Source organism: Neovison vison, chromosome 11 (assembly GCF_020171115.1).
Source record: "Neovison vison isolate M4711 chromosome 11, ASM_NN_V1, whole genome shotgun sequence".
Taxonomy (NCBI): Eukaryota; Metazoa; Chordata; class Mammalia; order Carnivora; family Mustelidae; genus Neogale; species Neogale vison.
In genome coordinates, this window is record NC_058101.1 from 142005687 (window position 1) to 142030724 (window position 25038).

Here is a 25038-nt window from a genome sequence, read left to right on the forward strand (position 1 = left end):
GAATCTTTTGCTGATTCTGCCCCTTTTTTTTGCAGCTCTGTGAGCTACTCCAGTATCTATCCAATAAATCTAATGCTTGACTAAGCTGCTTTTGGCATTCTGTCACTTATGACCAATAGAATCCTAAAAAATACACCTGGGCTCTGTTTCAACACTGTAGAAAATTAAATAGTTCTCCCATAGTTGACTACAACCATACACGGCCAGCAATAACTGAAGGCTTCAAAAGTTTAAGACACATACTCACTTCAGCAGCACAAAAACTAAAAATTGGAATGATACAGAGAAGATTAGCATACCCCATACATAAGGATGACATGCAAATTCATGAAGCATTCCATATTTTTGAATCATGGAACACTACATCAAAAACTAATGATATACTGCATGGTGACTAACATAACATTTTTTTAAAAAGTTTAAGGCACTATTAACTCAAACAGAAAATTTCCATAGTACTTTTCTAGCAACTTCACGGACCCCATGATCAAGTATTTTATAACTAGGAGAGGAAAAACCTACCATGTTCCTAGTCTGTGGTTATCTGTCCCAGCTGAGGTCTGCCTTAGAACAATAAGCAATGATAATGACAGTATCTGGTGCAATGAAAGGGTAGCATGTGAAGAACAGGATACAAGCTATGTGGCCACACCCATGCAGACTCTAAGCCAAGAATGGATGATGGCCCAGCAAGACCAAAGAAATGGCCCAGAGGTAGCTAGTGAGACATAACTTTATTGGATAAGCTTACGCACAGGAAGTCCAGAAGCAGCAGACTATACAAAGCGTTGCTGCTGGGATCTGCATGCAGCAAGCTTTTGTCCTGTAGCAACTAGCCTAGCAACTATCTGGAGCCTTTTCTCTCTTTGCTTGACCAGTGTTCCAAAGAAATCAAGGCCTGACATCCAGATTTTTTTTTTCAGTAATCTCTACTCCTTTTATTTATTTATTTTTTTAATTTTTATTTAAAGATTTTTATTTGTTTATTTGACAGACAGAGATCACAAGTAGACAGAGAGGCAGGCAGAGAGAGAGAGAGAGAGAGAGGGAAGCAGGCTCCCTGCTGAGCAGAGAGCCTGATGCGGGACTCGATCCCAGGACCTTGAGATCATGACCTGAGCCGAAGGCAGCGGCTTAACCCACTGAGCCACCCAGGAGCCCCCAGTAAGCTTTACTCCTAATATGGAGCTCAGATTCACAACTCTAAGATCAAGATTCTCATGCTCCACCAATTGAGCCACCCAGATATCCCCAGACATTCTTCATTACCAAAGAGATCCTACAGTTTGGCCACCAGTGAAGCCCCTGACCTTGAACACCAACAATATGTTTGTTTGTTTTTTTCTATATATATCCTACTTGATGAGAATATAGAGGAAGGATGGGATCTGTATATTCTCAAGATAGTGGTTAATGGGGGCATTCAGGCTGTGCTTATACAAACCAGTCTTCCAGCACATATTGTACTCTCCATACTAGTATACCCTGAATGGCCTGTATGTAGATAATTCTATATACCCTCTTCCTAGATATCCCTGGGGCCAGTATGGCAAGGTGCATTGCAACCAAATCCCACAGCAACAGTACAAGCCTTGGCACCTAAATAATAGGAAAACACAATGGTTAAGAAACTATAGAAAATATTTTGCCAGAAAGAAGGCAAGTGATTTAACGAGCACCACCAGGGTCAGTAGCCAGGGAATCAATACACTTAATGTGTGTGTTTAAACAACTCTGGCTTGGGAACTGCTGTAGGAATAGCCAGTACATACATGCAGCATTCTGTCTTGATGAGAGTACATGTCCCTCCTTGTGCTGCGGTTAACATGTCAAGAGCCACTCTATTTTGCAGAACTACCTGTCTTATTTGGGAACTCTCCTCAGGAAGGAGGGTGATGGCCTTACAGGTGGAGTTAAAGGTAACAGCTGTGTGTTTGGCTAGGGCCTCTCCTTGCCATCTACACTCATGGTGGCCGCAAAGGAAGAGAAAATGGAGAGGGGATAGAACCACCAAGATGTTCTTTGGGTTCTATGTCGGGGCCTGACCATACCCCAACTGATAGATTTGTCCTGTAATCAGGTAGGTAAATAGCTTGATCAGTAGGGGTGCCACTAGGTGCTGTATGAGTTTGGTTATAGAGTAAGTAGAGCTAGCCATGGGTACCCCATGCCCATAGCCACCCCCATGGAGAAGGGAAGGCACCTTGACTCCTTAACCAGGTATCCACAGTAATGAGTATAGTGTGATTGCTTTGTGGTGTGTCTATCCACTCCACATAATGACCTGGGGCATTTATGGTCCTGTTTTGCTGCTCTGTGCATGATGGGGCTACTCCCATAGCTTGTACCTGGGTTGCAGTTAATCATCCCAGGCCATCCCAAATGGCATATTCCATTGGAAGAGTCTTATTTATCTGCTCTTATATCAACTGGAAAATTTTCCTCTTTGTGTCTTTTGGAAGGGGGAGAAATTCCTGGGGAACATGTGTCAGTTCAGGTTGGAGCAAGGTGTTATACCAAGTGTAGAAACTTTTCCAAGTGCCAAGGTTGGCAATTAAGATTTGCCAGACGAGGGCGCCTGGGTGGCTCAGTGGGTTAAGCTGCTGCCTTCGGCTCAGGTCATGATCTCAGGGTCCTGGGATCGAGTCCCGCATCAGGCTCTCTGCTCAGCAGGGAGCCTGCTTCCTCCTCTCTCTCTCTGCCTGCCTCTCTGCCTACTTGTGATCTGTCTCTGTCAAATAAATAAATAAAATCTTTAAAAAAAAAAAAAAGATTTGCCAGACGAAGCCCACAGTCACTGATGGGGGAATTGACTACATCCCTGAGAGTTGGTCTTATTCTGTATAGAAGCTGTAGTCAGGGTTTCCCATGCAGAATCTAAAAGCAAAAATGTAAGCTGCAGGGGCGCCTGGGTGGCTCAGTGGGTTAAAGCCTCTGCCTTCAGCTCAGGTCATGATCCCAGGGTCCTGGGATCAAGCCCTGCATTGGGCTCTCTGCTCAGCAGGGAGCCTGCTTCCCTTTCTCTCTCTCTGCCTGCCTCTCTGGCTACTTGTGATCTCTGTCAAATAAATAAATAAAATCTTTTTTTTTTTTTTTTTTTTTTAATGTAAGCTGTTTAGTAGCCACCACACAAAAAAAGTCATGATAGTTTAATAGAATGTAGGAGGTGGTGTTGCTCTGGGATCATATCACCCAATTGTGGTTTGGCGCTAAGTGTGTAGTAGCTGATCATTCACCTCCCCAGGGGGTAAGCCTGAAAAGGGTAGTGGGCATATAGCAATGCTCCATAGGTGAATATGATAGTGTCCTCTTCTTTATGAGAGGCCTGGACTTGTGTACCTTCATTGTCTTTGGTGGAGGGGGTGAAGAAATGGGATGATGGTTAGGTTCTCTCCCTATTCCCCATCAGCGCCAAAAACCCAAACCATCGTGGACTTCTTTTTCTTTTCTTTTTTTTTTTTTTAAGATTATTTATATATTTATTTGACAGAGAGAGAGACATAAAAAGAGAGAGGGAGCACAAGCATGGGGAGCGGGAGAGGGAGAAGCAGGCTTCCCACTGAGCAGGAGCCCAATGTGGGCCTCAATCCCAGGACCCTGGGATCATGACCTGAGCCAAACGCAGACACTTAATGACTGAGCCACCCAGGCACCCCATCATGGACTTCTTTGCCATTTCCAGGGCCATCTAATTATATGTTCCCTAGTAGATGGATCTTGTAGCAGGACAAAAAAGGTTACTTTGTGCCTCTACCTACAGCAGAAAACATCCTTCTTGCATGCTGTCTACTTGTATTCTAAGGATGCCATCAGGTCCTTGAGGGAGTAGAGTACAGGCACTGGACTGATTGGAATGTACTTGTTCATTTAATGTCCTATTAACAGGCAGCTTGTCTAAAAGGCCTGTGAATGGATTTCTTGTCCCAATTGTTACAACAGTCTGTTCATGTGTTCTGTCAGTCCAGGTGCAGTGGGATTGTATAGTAGATGGAAATGCCAATGGATGTCTTGAGTGTTGGCCCACTCTTGGAATTCATGTCCTGTAAAGTGGAAACCTTGGTTCCTGGCAATGGTAGTAGTACCTACAGGCAGCAGACATCTATTCTAGACCAAGGATTATGGCCTTCTGTGTAACACACTTACTGGAGTTGGCGTGCAGGAGTTCTGAGTAAATATGTCAGTACAAATCAAAGTATAACAGCAGCCATCAGAGAGGAGCAGGGGACCGATGGCAGTCAGGCTGCCATCTCTGAATACAGTGCCAATCCCTTGTTATCTGTCCAGTGTCACTCAACAAAGATCATGCCTATTCCTGGGCACAGATTGAAGCATTGTTAGCATATGGTTGCAATGTCTTTGCAATGCCACAGTAAGCCCATTATTAGCAATGGCCCACAAGGTCTGTTGTCCTCTGTGTGCCATCTTCTTGTGTAACTAGGTTGCGATGTCTTCGCTCATCAAATCTTCCAGGAGGCAGAGGTGGACCAACTCATAAGCCTGTTGATTACCAGGCGGGGTGCATGCTGTGTGTTTGTCTACACAGTGAAAGAGTGATATTCGTATCTTGTATGCGCTGGAGTATGTCCTTCTATATGCCATTGCCCCAGAGCAAATGCCCTTCCACCATCCAGGCCTGGACCTCCCCCTGGAGAAGCCACATGGTCAACTCTCTGTAGACTGTCCAGCTATCTATCCATATAACAAGAGGGTCAGGCTCATAGAGGAGCACCATTCACGCTGCTCAAAGGTCAGCCCATTGATCTCTATGTCCAGTGCCAGTCTATCCAGATATTTCCAGTTAAGGGTTGGATGGCAATGGCTGTCCAAGTGCAGGGTTTGACCCTTGCTGAGCCATCAGCATACCAACCATGCTCAGGGATGGGTCCATCTCCTTCCTGCATGAAGGATGGCAGCTGGGGTGGATCTGTTGTCTCAGTTAATGGCTGTTCTTCCATAATAACATAAGTTACAGGGCCAAGAACGGAGTGCAGCTCCCCACTAAGGGGACTGTTTGTCAAGTCCCACGTTGTTGCAATAAGCATGCCATTTCACTATAGCGGGGTCTGGGCGCTGTCTGACTTGGACTTTTGGGATGTATCATTTAGCCATCCCACTGTAGGATGTGAGTGGGGCCAGTTAACAGGATCTCTTCAGTTATGTCTTCTACTTGCTGTAAGACATAGTAAGTAACACACAGCTATTGTTCTAAAACACTATGTCATGTCTCAGCTCCTTTCCATAAATGTGGAATTGCCACAGCCCCATCCAAACCCTTCTTGGTAATTGTCTGCCTCCAATTCACATACTTATCCCTGTTCAAGAATGCCTAAGGCTTGGATCTGTTTAACAGCTCTCCTGTCTTGTTCAAATCTTTGCTTACCTTTGAGGACCAGTTCCATGGGCTCCCTTTTCTACCAATCTGTAAAGGGCCAAAGAAATTAAACCAGGTACGGGCAAAAAGGATGCCGATACCCTAAGAGGCTGAGGAAAGTTTGGAACTGCTTTGGGGTGGTGGAGAAGGGGTATACCTGTATTTTATCAGTGACCACCTCACCTCACCACAAGAGTTGTGGTGTCTTACCCGACCAGATAACACCCAAGTACGTGACTGGTAAGCCAGGACCCTGAATTTTCTGTGGGTTCATTGTCCATCCTCTCTTGTAGATGCTGGGGCAAAGCCTGCAAGAGGCCCCGCAGCAGAGGCAGTCTTCCCATGTTAACATTATATCCTCAGTGCCATGGGCCCACCTCATTGATTCGGGGAGGAAGAGGTCCCCAGCTACCATCCCATGACATATTGTATTGTGGGACTCTGCAGGTAGCCTTGGGGGAGCACTTGAAAGTTTTATCATTGTCCCTCCTACATGAATACAAATTGATCTTAGTTATCATAAAACTGCACTTGTCAAAGTCTTTTCCATGAATCTCCTGGAAAATGAAGCACTTTTGTAGGAACACTTTTTGCCAAGGCATCAGAGTAAAACCGTAATTCTAAATAATAAAAGGGACTCCTGGATGGCTCAGCCGGTTACGGGTCTGCCTTCAGCTCAGGTCATGATTTCAGGGTCCTGGGATTGAGCCCCTCATTGAGCCCCACATGGAGGGGGGTCCCTGATCATCAGGAAGTCTGCTTCTCCCTCTTCCTCTAACCCTCCCCCTGTTCATGGTCTCTCTCTCTCTGTCTCAAATAAATAAATAGAATCTTTAAAATAATAATAGTAAAAGACTTTAAAATGGTCATGGGTAAAGATCTGATGAGCATTTCATATAAACCTGGTAAAGGCAAAACAGAAACTTTATTTTTCTGAGAAAATTAAAAAAAAACCAACTTTGTTTACAATTTCTTATCAAGCACAGACCCACAATTCAAGAAAACTTTGTTATTTTTAGCAGAGAGAAAAACCTGATCCTAATCTTACATCAATGGACTTTTAAAATATGTTCATTCCAAATTCTTTTCCAACGATTTCCCTCCATGAACCTTCTACAAATTTCTTTTTCATTTAGATTTTATCTTAAGTTTTCCCTCTCTAAATAACTAGTCTCATTTTGGGACAAATTTACCTGTTTTTCCTTAACAAAAATGTTTTCTCATTCTTCATACCTTTTTTTAGACATCTCATACTTTCCCTACACTCAAAGCTGTTTTCCTTATCATTTCTAGGAGTCTGTATTACAAAGAGCCTTCCCCTCTCCTTTTTTTCCCTTCAGTCTCTATGGGCACTGTTTTGGTTATTTCCTGGAATACTTATTTATTTATTTAAAGATTTTATTTATTTATTTGACAGACAGATCACAAGTAGGCAGAGAGGCAGGCAGAGAAAGAGGAGGAAGCAGGCTCCCTGCTGAGCAGAGAGCCCAATGCAGGGCTCAATCCCAGGACCCTGGGATCATGACCTGAGCCGAAGGCAGAGGCTTTAACCCACTGAGCCCCCCAGGTGCCCCTCCTGGACTATTTATATCTATATGTTCCCTCCTGGAATATTTATATCTAAAAGACATGGTAAGATTCACAACTTCAAGGGACGAGAAAGAATTCAAGTTTTCTCATAGGAGTTTTGGGAGAAATTGCATTTAAAATTGTTCTTTTTATTTGGGGTTAGAAAACATGGGACATTTTGTCTGTTTTCTCATCAATCACCACAATATTTTTTATCACTTTTTAGATCTTCAACCTCATAGTGTCCTAATCAGGCTTTGTTACAAGTCCTGGAATCTTAATCTGGGCATCTTATACCCTCCTAGCTTTGCAACACAGCAAGCTAAATCCTCGAATTTATCTTGTTCTCCTATCTAGCCTGCCAGCCCCAAAGTCATTAGGCCAGTGGATCTCTTCATGTCCATTTCTAATCTTAGCTCATCCTTCAACTTCTAAACACAAGCCTTGGTGGCCAAACTACCCATGGTAGAGGCCAGCCCACCGTGGCTACCATGTGCTTCCCTTCCTTGCCACAGAGCACAATTCCTCCAATGAGTGCATTAGATTGGCTAGTGTTTTCTGGCCATCCCATGCTTATGCAGTGATCCACAAGTATCTGATATACAGGCCATCCCTCCCCGCAGGGAATCAATGACCAAGTCGGAATTTTCCCCTCAGAAGCCTTTCTCCCTTCTTCTTCTTCCTCTTCTTCCTCCCCCCTCCCCCTCTTCTTCATCCTCCTCCTCCTTTTTAATTTTCTCCTTCTCCTCCTCCTTTTAGATCTTATTTATTTACTTGTGTGTGGGAGAGAACAGGAGGAGATGCAGAGGGAGAGGGAGAAGCAGAGAACCTCAAGCAGACGCTGCACTGAGCGGAGAGCCATGTGGGAGCTCAATCTCATGATCCTAAGTTAATGACCTAAGATGAAACCAAGAGTTGGACGCTCAGCTGACAGACCCACGCAGGCATCCCTCAGATGCCTCTTTCTTAAGATGGCTTGCATGAGCCATCCCTCCCCACACAAAGGTTGGTGGTCAACTCAGGATGTCCCCCTGCAAATTTCGCTTTTTCCCTTTCTGACATCTCTGTGCTTGTAAGTTTCTCTGGCCTCCTAGCTGGCTCACCAATTGTGGAGCTGCACCTTGGCGGACTTGAAGCCAACAGTGGCTGACGGGACCAAAGAAATGGAGACCCAACAAATGACCCAGTGACAACAAGGGAGACATACTTGCATTGGGGCACTTATGTCCGGGGAGTCCAGGAGCGGCAGACCAGACAAAGCATCCGCAGCTGGGATGTATACACAGCCAGCTCTCACAGTGTATACGTATATGCATGGATACGCAGACAGCTCTCACAGTGTATACACGTATGCATGTATACGCAGCCAGCTCTCACAGTGTAACTAGCCTAGCAACTCTCTGGAGCCTTTTCCCTCCTTGAATGGCCAGCGTTCCAAGGAAGTCGGGGCCTGCCGTCCAGACATTCTTCGTTACCAAGGAGATGCTCTGGCTTGGCCACCCCTGGAGCCCCTGACCTCCAATGCTGAATAATATGTGTTTTCTACATACCCTGCTTGATGTGAATACAGAGGAAGGACAAGATATCTATTTTCTCAAGATAGTGGTTAATGGGGGCATCAAGGGCATGTTTGTACAAACCAGCCTTCCAGCACATACCATACACCATGTGTAAACCTCAGAAACGATCTCAGCATTTGACACTTAATTATAGAGAAAAAAAATTTCAAAACCTCAAGTCGGCCTGTCAGAAAGATTTGCCTCGGCTTTTTATCCAGGGCTGGGCTCACGGCTCTCGACACTCATGGTAATTAGCCCTACCCTAACATGCAGCAAGTCCCCACACATTCCCCAGCTCCTCTGGCTCGGCTGTAAGGGCCTTACCCTAACCAATGCCCTACACACCTTCACCCAACCTCTGCTCTTCATCTTCCACCTTATGCCCGTCTCCTAATTTGCTTCAAACTTGGGGGGCTGTTTTTGGCTCCCCCCCCCACTCCTGCATAGTCCCATCTTTGCTTGCTGATGTCCTGCCTTCTGCTGGCCCTCGTACTCTGAAGGCCAGCTCAGATGCTTTCCATCGGCACAAACAGAAGTGACGTACTTATCCCTGAATTCCTAGACTCCTTCATTATCAGTCTCTGACCACTCTTGCTCTGTCTGCCTTTCCCCGCTCAAGTGTGTCATCCCTTAGGCTAAAGACTGTAGCTTTTCATGACCCATACTCCCCCAAAGAGTTTACAGCACATTTTTGTCGAATGAAATGAATAAACAGACAAGTGTTTCTTGCCACTCAAGGCCCTCCATACCTGGTCGAACTCTATTAGCCCCTTTTCTTTGGGCTCTTCCCATATATGCTCCATGCAGGTTGTTCTTGCCATTGTTCCCTGGCTACACTCTGTTGACAAGAAGTCTTTGCTCATGTTAAGTCTGCAAGTACCCTTTCAAGTATTCAATCTTTATCCAGTCATTCATTCATTCACTCAATCACTCATTCTGTCACTCAAATATTGGCAAGCATCTGTTGAGTGACACTCACTGGGCAGAGGCACTGAGAACACAAAAATGTCAAAGAATGGGTCCTCATCTTCCAGTGTGATAAGGGAGATGTGTGTAAATTGAGTGCTAAAAATACTGTATGGTACTATTGGTCCATAATGGAGGTATGAACACAATAATGTGGGGACAGGATATAAGCAGAAAGTTAGGGGTCCCCCAAAAAACAAAAACAGACATAGCTTTCTTGACATAAGAAAAGTCATTTTGGGGGGGCTCCTGGGTTGCTCAGTGGGTTAAGCTTCTGCCTTCCGCTCAGGTCATGATCACAGGGTCCTGGGATTGAACCCCACATTGGGCTCTCTGCTCAGCGGGGGACCTGCTTCTGCCTGCCTCTCTGTCTACTTGTGATCTCTCTCTCTTTGTCAAATAAATAAATAAAATCTTTTCAAAATTTTTTGGAAAAAAAAAAAGTCATCTTGGGTCCCTAGCTATCTTGGGAAAGAATGGAAGAACAATGGGGCACCTGGGTGGCTCAGTAGGTTAAAGCCTTTCGGCTCAGGTCATGATCCCGGGGTCCTGGGATCCAGCCCCGCATCAGGCTCTCTGCTCCGCGGGGAGCCTGCTTCCTCCTCTCTCTCTACCTGCCCCTCTGCCTACTTGTGATCTCTGTCAAATAAATAAGTAAATAAATAAAATATATATTTTTAAAGTCCATTAAAAAAAAAAATGGAAGGACAAGCAGCCACTATCAGACCAGGAGAGAATCTAATCATATTCAAGAGTGAAGACTGACCTGATGCACACTCTTGAATGATCTCTGCAGGACTGAAACCCCTTTGAGCGCTCAGATACCAGGCCCACAAGAGCCAGAGAATTAATGATGCTAACCCTTGCCAGCCCCGGTGACTTTGATCTGGACTATGTCACCTTAAGAAGAATTTTGCCCCCAATTCCATGCTTTATTCCCCATTTCACAAGCTCCTTCATGAATATGCATGAACCCTTAGCTTAAAACTTTCCCGATTTTGTTGTTGGGGAGACACTGCTTTGGAAAAGATTCCTCATGTTCTCCTTTTCTTGTTACAAGTAAATCCTTTTCCCATTCTTTAGCATGGTTGTTTCTTTTGGCTCAACACCTCCCAAAAGGCAAACCCAGTTTCGGGTAACAAATCTAGCAACCCAGATGGGACCTCTTGCCTAACCCCTTTGAGTTTCTCCAGCTTCCACAGGCGACACAGTGGGCAGTGGTAGTGGGAGTTCAACTGTCCAAACTCTCTGTGTTGTTACGGAACCTTCAGGGAAGGTCGTAAGAGAATCCCTCTTGGAGCCTGATTTATCAGATCTGTGCACCAAGACTCACTGAACGGTCTTAGCGGCAGCTCCAGACATTTTAATTAGAGGGTTCCTTCAGAAACATGAGTGGCAATTACCCCACAAATTGACTTTAGGGCTCTGCCCCTATCTCAAGTGGGTAAAGGAAGGGCTTGGGGTCTGCACAGCTCTCTGGTTTGGTACATTTGGAGAACCTGAGGGATGGTAAGACATCCTAGTCTTTCCAAGTCCGGGAAACTGATCACGGATGCCTGATCCTTAAAGCTCGCAGTGAGATAAATCTCGGGTTCGGAGATTATCTGTCTAGAAATTGTAGAGAGGTGCTGGCTCTGTATTCTTGAGCAACCTGAATGCACACTTCGAAATTATCAATTGGAAGAGCTTACTTACCAACTCTCTAGAGAAGCAAATTTTCGGTGCGCTAAGAATAGCCAAACCCGTGTCTCTACAAACCCCTACTACAAACGTCTTGGTAGTTAGAGACAAATCTTTAACAGAGATCTAAGGATTTGGGAATTTGGATGTCAATCCCCTTTATATCCCACTAAGGTGCTTCCTCTGTCATTAGAAGCTTTTTGGAGATACCCCAGTGATGAAGAAACAACTTGTTTTCTTCTGTAATACTGCTTGGCCACAATACCTGCTGGAAGGCCAGAAAATGTCTTGTTAAATTATAGTAGCATACTCCAATTAAACCTACTTTGTAGGAAGGAAGGAAAATGGGATGAGATCCCTTATGTACAATGCTTTATGGCCCTTTGCCAAAGTAAGGAATTGCAGAAGAAATATGCGCTTAAATATATTCAACTACCACACTCAGGGAATAAGATCATGCTCCCTGTTTGGGAATAAGATCTAACTAACTAAAGATCCGTTAGTGCTCCCTTTGTTGGGGATTTAGAACAGGGCCCCAGTCCTCAGCCCCACCTGCAAGTCCTCCAGATTCCAAGTCACTGCTAGATCCACTCCCTGTTTACTCTCCTGATCATCTAAAGCAACTCCACCTTACTCAGGAAAAGGAGAACCTAATGATGAGCTCACAGTGCTCAGCCCCACCGGTGCTAGGAGTGGACATTCTTATCAGACTCAGAATGTCTGCCTTCTGAGGCAGGTCCCAGAAGGAAATTTGATCATTATGCATGTACCTACCCTTCTCTACCTCCTACCCTGTACAATTGGAAGCAAAATATTCAAGGACTCGGGGCCAACCTGCAGGGGTTTGTTAACCTGATGAACACTATGTTTATGGACCGTAACCCCATTTAGCAAGAGATATTCAAAGCCTATTAACTACCCTCCTTACAGGGGAAGAGAAGGCAAGTTTCCTTGCACAAAGCTAAGGCAGAAGCAAACAAGCAGCATGCCACCCAGCCAGACGGTGTGATTTGGAGATCTGCTAAGCAGTCGGCGCCAACCACTGACCCTCACTGGGACCCAGATGCCTGGAAGGGCGGGGTGGGGAGGGGTGGGGAAAAGATAGAATATTACAAGTACCTGCTCCTCAAAGGTATGAAAGCTGCAGTGGCTCGACCAGTTAACTGAGGCACGGTAAGAAACATCCAACAAAGAAAGGATGAAAATCCCTCTGCCTTTTTGGAAAGAGTTAGTGAATGCCTTAGGCAATAGACCATCCTGGATTTGAAGGATGCAGGAAATTCTAAGAAAGTAAACACTATCTCTGGAGTGCCTGGGTGGCTCAGTTGTTGAGCATCTGCCTTCAGCTCAGGTCGTGATCCCAGGGTCCTGGGATCGAGCCCTACATCGGGCTCTCCGCTGGGCGGGAAGCCTGCTTCTCACTCTCCCTCTCCCACTCCCCCTGCTTGTGTTCCCTCTCTTGCTGTGTGTCTCTCTCTGTCAAATAAATAAATAAAATCTTAAAACAAACAAGCAAACACTATCTCTTGTCTCAGAGCGCTCCAGACATTACCGCTCCAGACATTACCGCAAACTTCAAACGACTGTAGTAGGAGCTAACACCCGCCCCCTCCCAACTGGTTGAGGTGGCCTTCTGGGTCTTCAAAAACAGAAATGTGGCAGAGGAATAAAAAGAAGACAGGAAGATGAAGAAATAAGCTGCCGTGTGGGCAGTGGCACAGCAGATCACCTCAGGTGACCCAGGAGAAGAAAAGAAGACACCATGAGTGAGTGTCCCCTACCCCAATGTGGGATACAGAAGCCACCCACAAAGCTGAGACCCAAGCGATGTGCATACTGTAAAAGGGAGGGATATTGGGAGAGGAGATATCCTGACTGTCCCCAGATGGGAAAGACCCAAGCTAAACCCTCTTTCTTTCAATTCCTGGTGACTGGAGAAGAATATTGACATGGCCTGGGAACTCCCCAGTTGGGTCCTCAACCCTATGGCCCCAAGGAGTCCTGGGTCACCTTAGATAGAGTGGGAGAGCCGATTGAATTTTTGCTGGATACTAGGGCTACATTCTCAGTGTTGACTACCCAAAAGGGCCCCCTCTGCAAGAGACAATGCAACATCGAGGCGGTGTCAGGAAAAGGAAATACAAGAAAATTTTTGAGCCTCTGATCTGTGGAAATAGGTTCAAAAAACTTTAAAACACTCCTTGTATAGTCCAAAATGCCTGATCTCTCTGTTAGGGAAAAATGTGCTGGTCAAATTGGGAGGCACTATACATCTAAATCAAGGCAGAGCTGAGATAAATGTACCAAAACACAGAGGGCTACACCTCTGGCACTCCCCACTCAGAATCCTCCCATGCTGGAAATTAGTCTATGCCCGCAGACTTGACCAGTTTAGGCAGGAGGGAAGATATGCTGAGCTGTGAATGCCCAACCTATAAAGGTTTTAAGAAATTCATTGGATTGCTGGCCAAAAGTTAAACAATATCTCCTTAGACTGAAGGCAAGAAGGAAATAAAACTTGTAATAGATTGCTAAGCCAAGGCTTGGTAAGATGCCAATCTCCCTATAACACCCCAAAATTACCTATTTAAAAAAAAAACAAAAACAAAACAGGAACAGATGAATACTGATTTGTCCAAAGTCTTAGGGTAATAATGAGGCTATACAGGATATTCCTTCTTTTTCCCGAACCCCTATACTCTGCTCACTCACCTCCTGAGAGATAACAGGTTTTATATCATCCTGGACCTTAAAGATGCTTTTTTCTCTATACCCCCAAATGAGGCCTCAAAAGAACCACTTACTTTTGAATGGGAAGCTCCCCACTGGTACCAAAAGCAGCAGTATTGGGACTCCAGGGTGGCCCAGTTGGTAAAGCATCTGTCTTCGGCTCTGTCCTGATTCCAGGGTTCTGGGATTGAGTTCCATAACGGGCCCCTTGCTCAGTGGGGAGCCTGCTTCTCCCTCTGCCTGCCACTCCTCCTGCTTGTGCTCCTCTCTCTCTGACAAATAAATAAATAAAATCTTCAAAAAAAAGGGGGGGGCAGCAGTATTGCTAGCCTGTTATGCCCCAAGGGTTTAAAAGCTCTCACACTAGTTTGGAGAAGTTTTGAGTCAAGATTTGACAAGACTACACCTAGAAAGGGGGACAGTCCCCCAATATGTTGATGACATTCTTATAGCCAGCCCACCACAAAGGCCCAGATATCTAAGACAGAGGTCAGATACTTAGGATGCTTGATCTCTGAAGGAGAGAGGAGACTCCCAGAGGGCAGAAAGCAAGCCATGTAGCAGCACTCAAGAGCAGTGAGGGATTTTTTCGGAATGGTGGGATTTTGCCAGATATAGATTCCCAACTTTGGTCTGATTGCAAAGCCCCTTCATGAATAATTGCAGACACTGGAAACCGACCCTTTTGAATGGGACGGCCAAAATGATCAGGACCTTTATTTTATTTATTTTTATTTTTATTTTTTATTTATTATTTTTTTTAAAGATTTTATTTATTTATCTGACAGAGAGAGACCACAAGTAGGCAGAGAGGCAGACAGAGAGAGAGGAGGAAGCAGGCTCCCTGCTGAGCAGAGAGCCCGATGAGGGACTTGATCCCAGGACCTTGAGATCATGACCTGAGCCGAAGGCAGCGGCTTAACCCACTGAGCCACCCAGGCGCCCCTATTTTATTTATTTTTAAAGATTTTGTTTATTTATATGCCAGAGAGAGAGAGAGAGTGCACAAGCAGGGGAGCACCAGGCAGAGGGAGAAGCAGGCTCCCTGCCGAGTAAGGAACCCAATGTGGGACTCAGTCCCAGGATCCTGGGATCGTGACCTGAGCCAAAGGCAGACACTTAACTGACTGAGCCACCCAACATCCCTGATCAAGACTTTTAAAAACTAGAAGAACTACTACTTAGCTCTGATGCTTCAGGCCCTCCTGACCTCTGACCTCAGTCCTTTTGAACCATCCGTCCATCCATGAGAGGCAGGGACTAGCCTTGGGAGTCCTCCCCCAAATGTGGGGACATATGAGGAGAGTCATAATAGACTTTTCAAAACAGTTAGAGGGCCACCATGCCTGCAGGGCAGTGGCGGCTCCTTGCTTACTGATATAAGGGGCAGAAACACTTACTAGGGGGCAGTCTTTAACTCTATGGGTTCCCCATCAAGTAAGACAAATTCTGAATGCCAAAGGCCATAATTAGCTAACAGATGACAAACTAGGCCAATTTCAAACCCTGACACTAGACACCCCAGACCTGCTTATCAAGTCATATCAAGCTTTGAATCTGCCACATAGCTTTAACCCACATGAGGGTAGCCCCCAAAGGAAAGTTAAAACTCAGTCCTTTTGAAATGATGTATGTCTGGGAATCCCTTCCCAGGAAGCGTGGTGGTCTATTTCCATGCCTATGTCATGCCCATGGGTGGGCCCATGGGTGTGGCATGAAATAGACATTGAAACAGAAAACACTATTAAACACACGATACAGATAGGGAAAGCTGTTACTGGACTTAGCCACCATGCCAGCCTAAGCTTTCCAGCCCCCACAAAATAAGAAGTCATCTCTATGAACCAGGAGACTGGGTGTATCTAAAGACACGGAAAACAGGTACCCCCTCAGATCAACTACAGCATTTATGGAATGGGCCTTATTTAGTGTCGTTAACCACCCCTTCTTCCTTTAACCTGCAGAGAATAAAAGCTTGGATCCATCATTCCAGAGTAAAAAGGCAGCTGAACCCCTCTTGGGCAACAAAGAAGGGGATGAAACAGACTACAGCTATGTCAGATCTCAGGCTCCTCCTCAGAAAATCCAGTTACCCAGGGAGAGTTCAATTCCTGAGTCATCAAATGTAATGTGCCCTGAAGTACTAGAAATGATGGACTCTTCCTATTCGACTCCTACATTTCTAGACTCCTAGTAAACTTTGTCACTTCCTGATTGTAACAAATTCAACTTCAGATTGTTCTTTGAAGAACCTTTAAGGAACACTCCAGGGGATAATATAAGCTTATCTAGCTTGAGCAGCAGGAGAAGATTTTCACTTCTTTAACCAGGGAGACCACAACACCGAAACTCAGCAGGAAGCAGTTACAGAAGACTGACCTCCGCCTGTGACCCTTCAAGAATGAGGAATGAAATATCTCAAGGGAGGCTCTTGCAAGCAGAAAGAGTTATCGGTCCCCTCAAAAACAAAGACAGACATAGCTTTCTCAACATAAGAAAGGTCATTTTGGACCCCTGCCATCTTGGGAAAGAATGGAAGAACAAGCAGCCACTATCAGGCCAGGAGAGAACTTAATCATATTCAAGAGTGAAGACTGACCTGATGCACACTCTTGAGTTATCTCTGCAGGATTGAAACCCCTTGAGCACTCAGATACCAGGCCCACAGGAGCCAGAGAATTTGAGAGCTGAGGTTCTTGTCTCATGGAGTTCAAGAATGAATCTCCCGGACAAAGGAGAGTGAGTAAAGCAATAGAAGTTTATTAAGGAAGGACGCAGGAAAAGCTCTCAGTAATGAGAGGGGTCCCGATAGGGTTACCATTGAGGGCTTTTAGGGATGGTCTTTTATAGCAAGCTAACAGGGGAAATTAAATCCTTTTAACATCTCTATTGATAACACCATTGAGTAAGGACTAGTGATAACACCTTCAATGGCTTACTTCCTTTTTAGGATCCAGTAATCTTGGTTGGTTATAAGTAGTTATAACAAGACCCCACCTCTGACTCGTAGGACTGGATGTTCTGGTTTTTCCCCTTATCTCTGGTTTCCTTCTATCTCTATTTTAATTTTTATTTTTGTTAACCTGATTCCATGGCCTCTGACCTATCTCCCCCTACCTAGCCCTACCTGTTCCTCACTCAAATTGAGGGTGTTGACTCCTGCCAGCCCTGGTGACTGTGATCTGGACTGAGTCGTCTGAAGAGGAACTTTGCTCCAGTTCATTCTGTACTCCCCATTCATTGTACAAGCTCCTTCATGATTATATTTATATTTTTTACCCTTAGCTTAAAACCTGCCTGATTTTGCTATTGGGGAGACACCACGTTGGGAAAGATCCCTGGTGTTCTCCTTTACTTGCTGCCAGTAAAACCGTTCCTTTTCCCATTCTTTGGCTTGGTTGCATCTTTTGACTCAACACCTCCCAAGAGACAAATCTAATTTTGGGAAACAAGAGGAAGGAGTGGTTAACTCTACCTGGAAGGTGGGGGACCACATTCAGCGGAACTTCACAGAGGAGATGATGTGGTTTTGGAATATAGGTGAGGTCTGGTGGGGTGGAGTCGGGAGCCAATGACTAAGAAAGAGTTCTTGAGTCTTTGTGCACAACAGAGGTTTATTAAAGCACAGGGACAGGACTTCTGGGCAGAAAGAGCTGCAGCCTGGAGTGGTGAGGGGTGGCTGATTATACTGGGGTTGGGAGGTAAGGAAAACAGAGGTTTTCAAAAGGATTTTCATATGTTAAAGAAGACTCCCAGGATACCTGAGGCCTTGCCATTGTCAAGTTAAGGTGGTTTTCCTTCTGGTAAGGCATTAACATGAAGATAGTTGGGAGCTTCCTAGAAGAACATTACACCCTGCCCGCTTCAACTATCTGTCAACTGGTTGCTAGTTATAAAGACATTTAATTGTATCTACATTTCCTTCTGGAAGCAAGGTTATTGATAGAAATGCTTTGTTCTTGTAGATTGCCAAGACATTTGTAAACTGAGGGAGATTCATATCTTGCAGGATTGTGATCTCTGTAAGTTTAACGATTTGTTTTTCCTTTCCTTTAGGACAGCCAGGAGTGTATGAGGAATGTCACATATATCCCATGGGGGCGTTGTGGGGTGTCAGCTTCTGATTTGTCCTCAGCTTGCTTTCTATTCCCTTATCAAGAGATGCACCTTCAACACCAAGTATCATGCAGAGGGCTGTTGTTAAGGAGGTGACTCACAGCAAAGGGTAGTGGGCAGTTCTGGGTACAAAACTTCCAGTCTCCTATGAGGCTCTCTTCCCAACTGGGAACTTCTCCCCATGCTGAATGTGGGTGTCTCCTTTGAATGGGATTAGGAGTCTTACATTTGACTTTCTTTTGGGGTCTTAACTTGCAACCTCCCTAACTGGTCAGTAAATTCTTTGCTTAGATAAGGGAAATCTCTAGCTCTGCTCTAGACAAATCACACCTGGCCTACTAGTTGTTGGGTCCCTTAAAAGTACTTGCATCCAGTGTCATCATATTTGCCTTTATTTTATTAGTCAACTTCTCAGAGTTCAAGGGTTGAGTCACTGCCACACCCTACATTTAACTGCTTCCTCCTACACCTAAGGTAATCTCCTTAAGAGTGAAGTCTATTTTTTTTTTCCTTCCAGGTATGGCACAATGCCAACTGTGCTAGGGTGCTGGTGAGGGTCAAGGCCTTCTGTGTTCTCTCCCTAAGGCAATTCCTGTTTCTTAACCTTCTCTCCTCTTTTTCCAAATTCTCCACTGCCTCCTATTCTCCCACCTCCTGCAGAAAATTGCCCTCTGTCCCAGGCAATGCTCTATCTAGAAAATGCAAAATATTTTCTGGCAGAACAAAGCCCTCCCCCAGGGGAGGATATTTTAATGTGGAACAGGATTAGACAGAGGTTAAATCTTCTGACCTTCAGCATCTCTTCCCTTCCTGAGATTTTATGATTCTGTTTTAAGGTATTGCTTTTAAGGTTCAAAGAGCTTGTTTGCTACAGTTCCTTGTTCTACAGATCTTTTCAGGTGTTGTTATAGCAAAAAGAGGGAGGATGGGGAATATAAAGGTATAAAAACTATACCTTTAAATTGAGATTAGGAAATTGCTGGTCGATAGAACAAGTTTATTGTGTTTGTCATTAATACATTTACAAATAACCTATGAATCACACAGTAATAAATTAAAGAAAATCAAATTCAGGGCCATTTAGAGGAATTAGTACATGCAACACCGCTTTGTAAACTCTGAATGCAAAAATAAGGTGTTACTGTTAATATCACTATTACTACAGTCGTCCTAAATGTGTGATTTTCTTAACTCAAGGCACAAGATTAAGAAGTCTAGAGATCTTTAAGTTCCTTGTCAATGTAAGATACCAGTAACAAGCAGAGCCCATTTTCTTTCTTTTCCAGTTCATCCTAGACTCTGATCAGTAAGCAGAGCCAGAAATATCAAGTAACACAATCCATTCAAACAAAGTGCCAGGACAAAGTTTGGAGGCCGAAAGAAAGTTTTCTCAAATAAAATCTTTCATGTGTAGACTCAGGCACGTCAGGCAAAAACAACAGGTACCTGTTGAGCCCATGGGGACTCATCCTAATGGGACCTCTTCTTGTTCCACGAGGACCCCAACCTGCCATCAAAGCACTGGGCTGGGCTGCTAGATGTAAGCAGTTCGTGTCTTGGAAATAGAAAAATGAGGTGGACTAAGGTTATCAACATATCCACACCCTCATAGGCATGTGATTTGTGTAAATATGTCTAGTTTCAAGAGATTTTGTAAAATAGAACACAGAAATATAGAATCGGAGTAGTAAGTCTGAGCAAGGAGACTGAAAAGAGAATGACAAGTGTTTGCATTAATTTGCTTTGTTCCAGGAGAATAGTACCATACTCATTGATTTATTACAGAATAATATTAAAATAAATGAGTTACTAAATGTGAAGTACAAAGGCCACTGCCTGCACATAATAGACACATAGTAGGCACTCAATAAACATCATACCTCTCTCCTAGCATCCTTCTACCATTGTAATCATTAAAGCCCACTGCCAAACTTTGAAGACAATATTTAGAATAACTTCCCACAAGGAACAGAGACACAATCGAGGGTATGTAAAGATTCTGTTAAGACAACTGCATACCTGTCCTTCAACCAGCACCTGAGGCACCTGATCTTTGCCCAGGCAGTATTCAGGATGAACTTTGGTCTTTAAGGCAAATCAGCCCTGACACCACATACAGTATTGGAACTAAACATTAGGGAAATTACCCTATAGACACTCAGAAAGACAGTTAGGGTCGGGGAGGGGAAATGGGTGAATGACATCAGAAATGATCCAAGGATTCTAGATGTGGTTTCAAATCAAAACCAGTTACAGGGTGTGCCTGGATGGCTCAGTTGGTTAAGCATTAGACTCTTAGTTTTGGCTCAGGTCGTGACCTTGGGGTTATGAGATCAGTTCTGCCTCAGACTCTTGTGCTCAGTGTGGAGTCTGCTTGGAACTCTTTCTCCTCCCTCTGCTGCTCCCTCTGCTTGTGTGTGCATGCACTCTCTCTCCCTCTCTCTCTCTCTCAAATAAATAAATAAAATCTTTTTTAAAAATTAGAATTAGTTATGAAACTGACCAAGTAAACCCAGCATAGAGTAATCATCATAAAATAAAATTCTGACTTCAGGGCAAGGAAAGGGATCTTTTCTTCTCAAATCATTACCTTAAAGCATCAATCATCATGATAGAAGATAAGTCATAGTTCATCTCCAGCATTTATCAAAGTGCCCCAAATATTGTAGGCACCCAATATTTGTTAGACAAATGAATCCTATTTTTTTATAGTGTTTGACAGTCAATTCCAGTTAGAAATGATAGATTGAACAGACATATCTAACCCAATTCCTTCTAGAACTCCACTAAAACTCATAAGGATGGGGAGAGAGAGAGAAGAAATAATAGCAATAGAAATAGCTAGAAAGAAATAGCTAGAAAGCAGTGATAAGGGGCTTGGCAGACCTGATAAAACCAAATGCTAACTTAGTGGCATTGCAAAATCCTCTGGATAGGGAGGGAGTGAAGATGTAGGAGGACTAAAACAAGGGAAATGGTTGTGATGCAGGCTGGCTGGATTGGAGGACCCAGAGGAGGTCCCACAGGACAAGCCAAGAGGGTGCTTGACTTCATGCAGGATAGAAACGAAACATGAACAGAGAGGAAATGACAGCAGAGTTTACTGAAGACATGCAGAGAGGGGCACCTGACTTGGCTCAGTCAGTAGACTGTGATCTTGATCTTGATAAGTAGTACCACTTTTATATCCTCTTCCCTGACTTTTTGCGTGGGGTAACAGCCCATTCTCCTCCCCTAACTGAAGTAGAGGTGTACCACTTTTATTGATAGCTCTATAAGCTAAAGACTCTAATAAGAAAACAGAAATTGATTAATACAGATGTACTATCTGCTCACAACCTCTTCATATGATGGAAATCAAGCCTTACTTTTCAGACATAAGATGGGAGAAGACTTCTCTAAGAAACATGACTAGCGGGCGCCTGGGTGGCTCAGTGGGTTAAGCCGCTGCCTTCAGCTCAGGTCATGATCTCAGGGTCCTGGGATCGAGTCCCGCGTCTGGCTCTCTGCTCAGCAGGGAGCCTGCCTCCTCCTCTCTCTCTCTCTGCCTGCCTCTCTGCCTGCTTGTAATCTCTCTGTGTCAAATAAATAAATAAAATCTTAAAAAAAAGAAAGAAAGAAAGAAAGAAACATGACTAGCCCAAGGGGGAAAGAAAAATCCCTAAAAAACAGTGCTATGGAGTGGGATGGGGCGAGGAGAGGATTCCCCAGTGAAGAGCTGCTTGCATTACCTTTCAGCAGTGTTCATGGTCAATAGGTCTAATCTGCTTTCTGTCCCATCCTTAAAAATGAGCAGTAACTAGGATTACCAAACAGAGGAGGAAATCCTCTAACATGAAAGATAAGTGAAGGACCTAAATTGCCAGAGAAGAAGTCCACCAAGGACCTAGCTCAATGAATATCAACAGACACATACCAATAATATCATCATGAAATTCTAGAATACTGAACACAAAGGCAACATTCTCCAAACTTTTGAAGAGAAAAACTATATACAAAGGAAAAGGAATCAGAATGACTTCAGACTTTTTTTTTTTTTAAGATTTTATTTATTTATTTGACAGAGAGAAATCACAAGTAGATGGAGAGGCAGGCAGAGAGAGAGAGAGAGGGAAGCAGGCTCCCTGCTGAGCAGAGAGCCCGACATGGGACTCGATCCCAGGACCCTGAGATCATGACCTGAGCCGAAGGCAGCAGCTTAACCCACTGAGCCACCCAGGCGCCCTGACTTCAGACTTCTTAACAGCAATGCTGAATCCTCAATTCTGAGAACAATAGAATAATGCCTCCAAATGCTGAAGGAAAATTATTTCCTACTTAGAATTCTATACCCAAACTGTCCATCAAGAATAAAGGGGCTGTTTCCACCTTGGGAACCTACCAGCTCTCACACTGTGAGAGTGTACTTTTGCCTTAATATACTGCTTTGTGCTTACAGAAAAAGAAAAGAAAGAAATACAAATAAATTCTCAAAAACCTTACATTCCATGAACGCTTTCTTAGAAAGCTAAGGGAGGGAGGACATGCTAAATGAAAAAGAGAAAAAGAGTATAAACCAAGAAAGAAGAAGGTATAGATTATAGGAAACTATACCCAAGTAAGGAAATAGGTGAAGTGAATCCTTGAAGTGATGGTGCATTAGCTATATACCCGATTTAGAAGGCAATAGCTACAAATGTAGCTCAAGAGAGCTACATTTGAGTTACACTGTAACTCAAGAGAAAAGATGCATTAAAAGAGGTCATCATTAAGATGTCACCTGCCATTAGACCACTTTTTAAAATCTGATACTAGAATGCCTGAATGAGCCTGATCCAGATTGTTTTTTATATTTGTTTTGATTTATCCACAAGGGTTTCTGTTCTACCCACTCATACCCCCACCCCACTGTGACCTATGGCCCAGCGAGGCTGGGGACACTCATTAAACGTCACAGAAGTTTTCTGCTTTGACCTACTCCAGAACTGAAAATGAGCTTTGGTGAACTTAGAAGCAAAAAATGAAGAGCAGCCTTCTGTCCCACCCCCAGCCTCACCAGAGTCTTGCCAGATACACTATATGTTGGCCACCTGCCAGTGGCCCCAATTTATTAAGCTGTATGTTTCCCAGGTCTCACTCAAGACTTTGTCCACTGATTTCTCCAGAAACGTCTTTTATATACTTCATGGAAGCTGAAGCCAGACTATGGGCTAGAAATTCTGTTCAGCTTACCTTTGGGATCATCTAGTCTTGCCTTTATGCCTTTTTCCTACACCTGTGGGCTTCTGCTTGCTGCTCAGTTGTTGGGTTTTTCTTCTTTTAAGTCTTTATTTATTTATTTAAGTAATCTCTACATCGAGCATGGGGTCTGAACTTACAATCCTGAAAGCAAGAGTCTCATTCTCTTCCGAAGGAGCCAGCCAGGTGCCCTGCTGCTCAGTTTTTATATTAACCACATGTAGTGGTTGATAAGATATCTGAGGAAAAAACAGTGATGGTGGTATTCCTTAAATATTTCAATTACTTCTTCTCCTGGGATTTTGGAGATGATATCCTGAAGACTGAGCCAATGAGCAGTAGATTGAAGTGGAAAATGTCTGTGTCATAGAAAAGCACCCTCAATGGGTCATGAGCAGCTTGAGAAAACATCCATCTTCTCTGCTTCCATTTCATGCCCCACATCATCTCCATTTGGCTGTCAAAACCTTAAATTTCAAATCTTCGCCTGCTGCCAGCACCTAGACTTTTCCAGGAAAACAAACCATCTAAGTGGTAGGAGCAACACTGCATGGGGACTAAGGGCATGATAAGGAGAAGGGGTTGAGTCTAAAAGACTGGGCCTAAAAAAAATAAATTAAATTAAAAATATTGGGGTGCCTGGGTGGCTCAGTGGGTTAAGCCGCTGCCTTCGGCTCAGGTCATGATCTCAGGGTCCTGGGATCAAGCCCCGCATTGGGCTCTCTGCTCAGCGGGGAGCCTTCATCCCCCTCTCTCTCTGCCTGCCTCTCTGCCTGCTTGTGATCTCTCTGTCAAATAAATAAAATCTTTAAAAAAAAAAAAAATAGAACCCTGGGCCTTCTCAATCTTCCTCCTGGCTACCCAGTCTCTCTGTTGCTTAACATCCTTCTGGGGATCTCTGTTGCCTGCTCAATGGATCCCTTAACATGATATACCAAGGCTCTTTTTAATTACCTCTTCTCCCTAACTTGTCAGCTCTACCTGGGGTCCCAACACCCTTTTTTTTTTCTTTTGCCCACAACAATATTCAACTACTTAGGATTCCCTGACTACTATGTTCACTCCTTTGTATTTTGATCATGCATGGAGGTCTCCTGTTACACACAGCTCTCTTCCTTGTCTGGTTAATACCTGCTTATTTCTAAGACTCAATTCAGGCATAACTTCCTCTAGTAAGACTGCCCCACCCAAGCCACTTGTTCTCCCCAGACTGGATTAGATGTGTTACCTATGCATGTCACATTGTATCCAAAAGCATCTCTATGGGACATGTGGGTGGCTCAGTCGGCTAAGCACCTGCCTTCAACTAAGGTCATGATCCCAGGGTTCTGGGATCAAGTCCCACATTGGGCTTCTTGCTCTGCAGGGAGCCTGACACTCCCCCTGCTTGTGCTCTCTCTGACAAATAAATAAGTAATCTTTTAAAAAAATTTTTTTTAAAGGATTTTATTTATGTGTTTGAGAGAGACAGACAGCATAAGAGCAGGGTGAGAGGCAGAAGGAGGGATACCTTTGTATCATCCGTAATAATTTCACAGCCCTAAAAATTCACCATACTCCCCTTAATCATCCCCCCACACACACACACTCCCTGGAACTCCTGCAAACCCCTGATCTTTTTACTATCTCCATAATTTTGCCCTTTCGAGAATGTCATGAAATTGGAATCATAGAGTATGTAGCCTTCTCAGACTGGCTATTTTTGCTTAGCAATATGCATTTAGGTTTTCTCCATGTCTTTTGTGGCATATTATTATTATTCAAAATAACTCTGCAAGATAGGATTTTTAGTTGATGAATACCTGATACTTGGAGAAGAAAGATCACAGT

At 44.1% G+C, this 25038-nt stretch overlaps 1 non-coding gene across 1 annotated transcript; it reads left to right on the forward strand.

The window, feature by feature from the left end:
* The first annotated feature begins 239 nt into the window (after nucleotides 1-239).
* LOC122890705 lies at nucleotides 240-347 on the forward strand. The gene has a single exon (XR_006381152.1). It is a non-coding gene; the product is annotated as a U6 spliceosomal RNA (small nuclear RNA).
* Nucleotides 348-25038: the final 24691 nt, after the last annotated feature.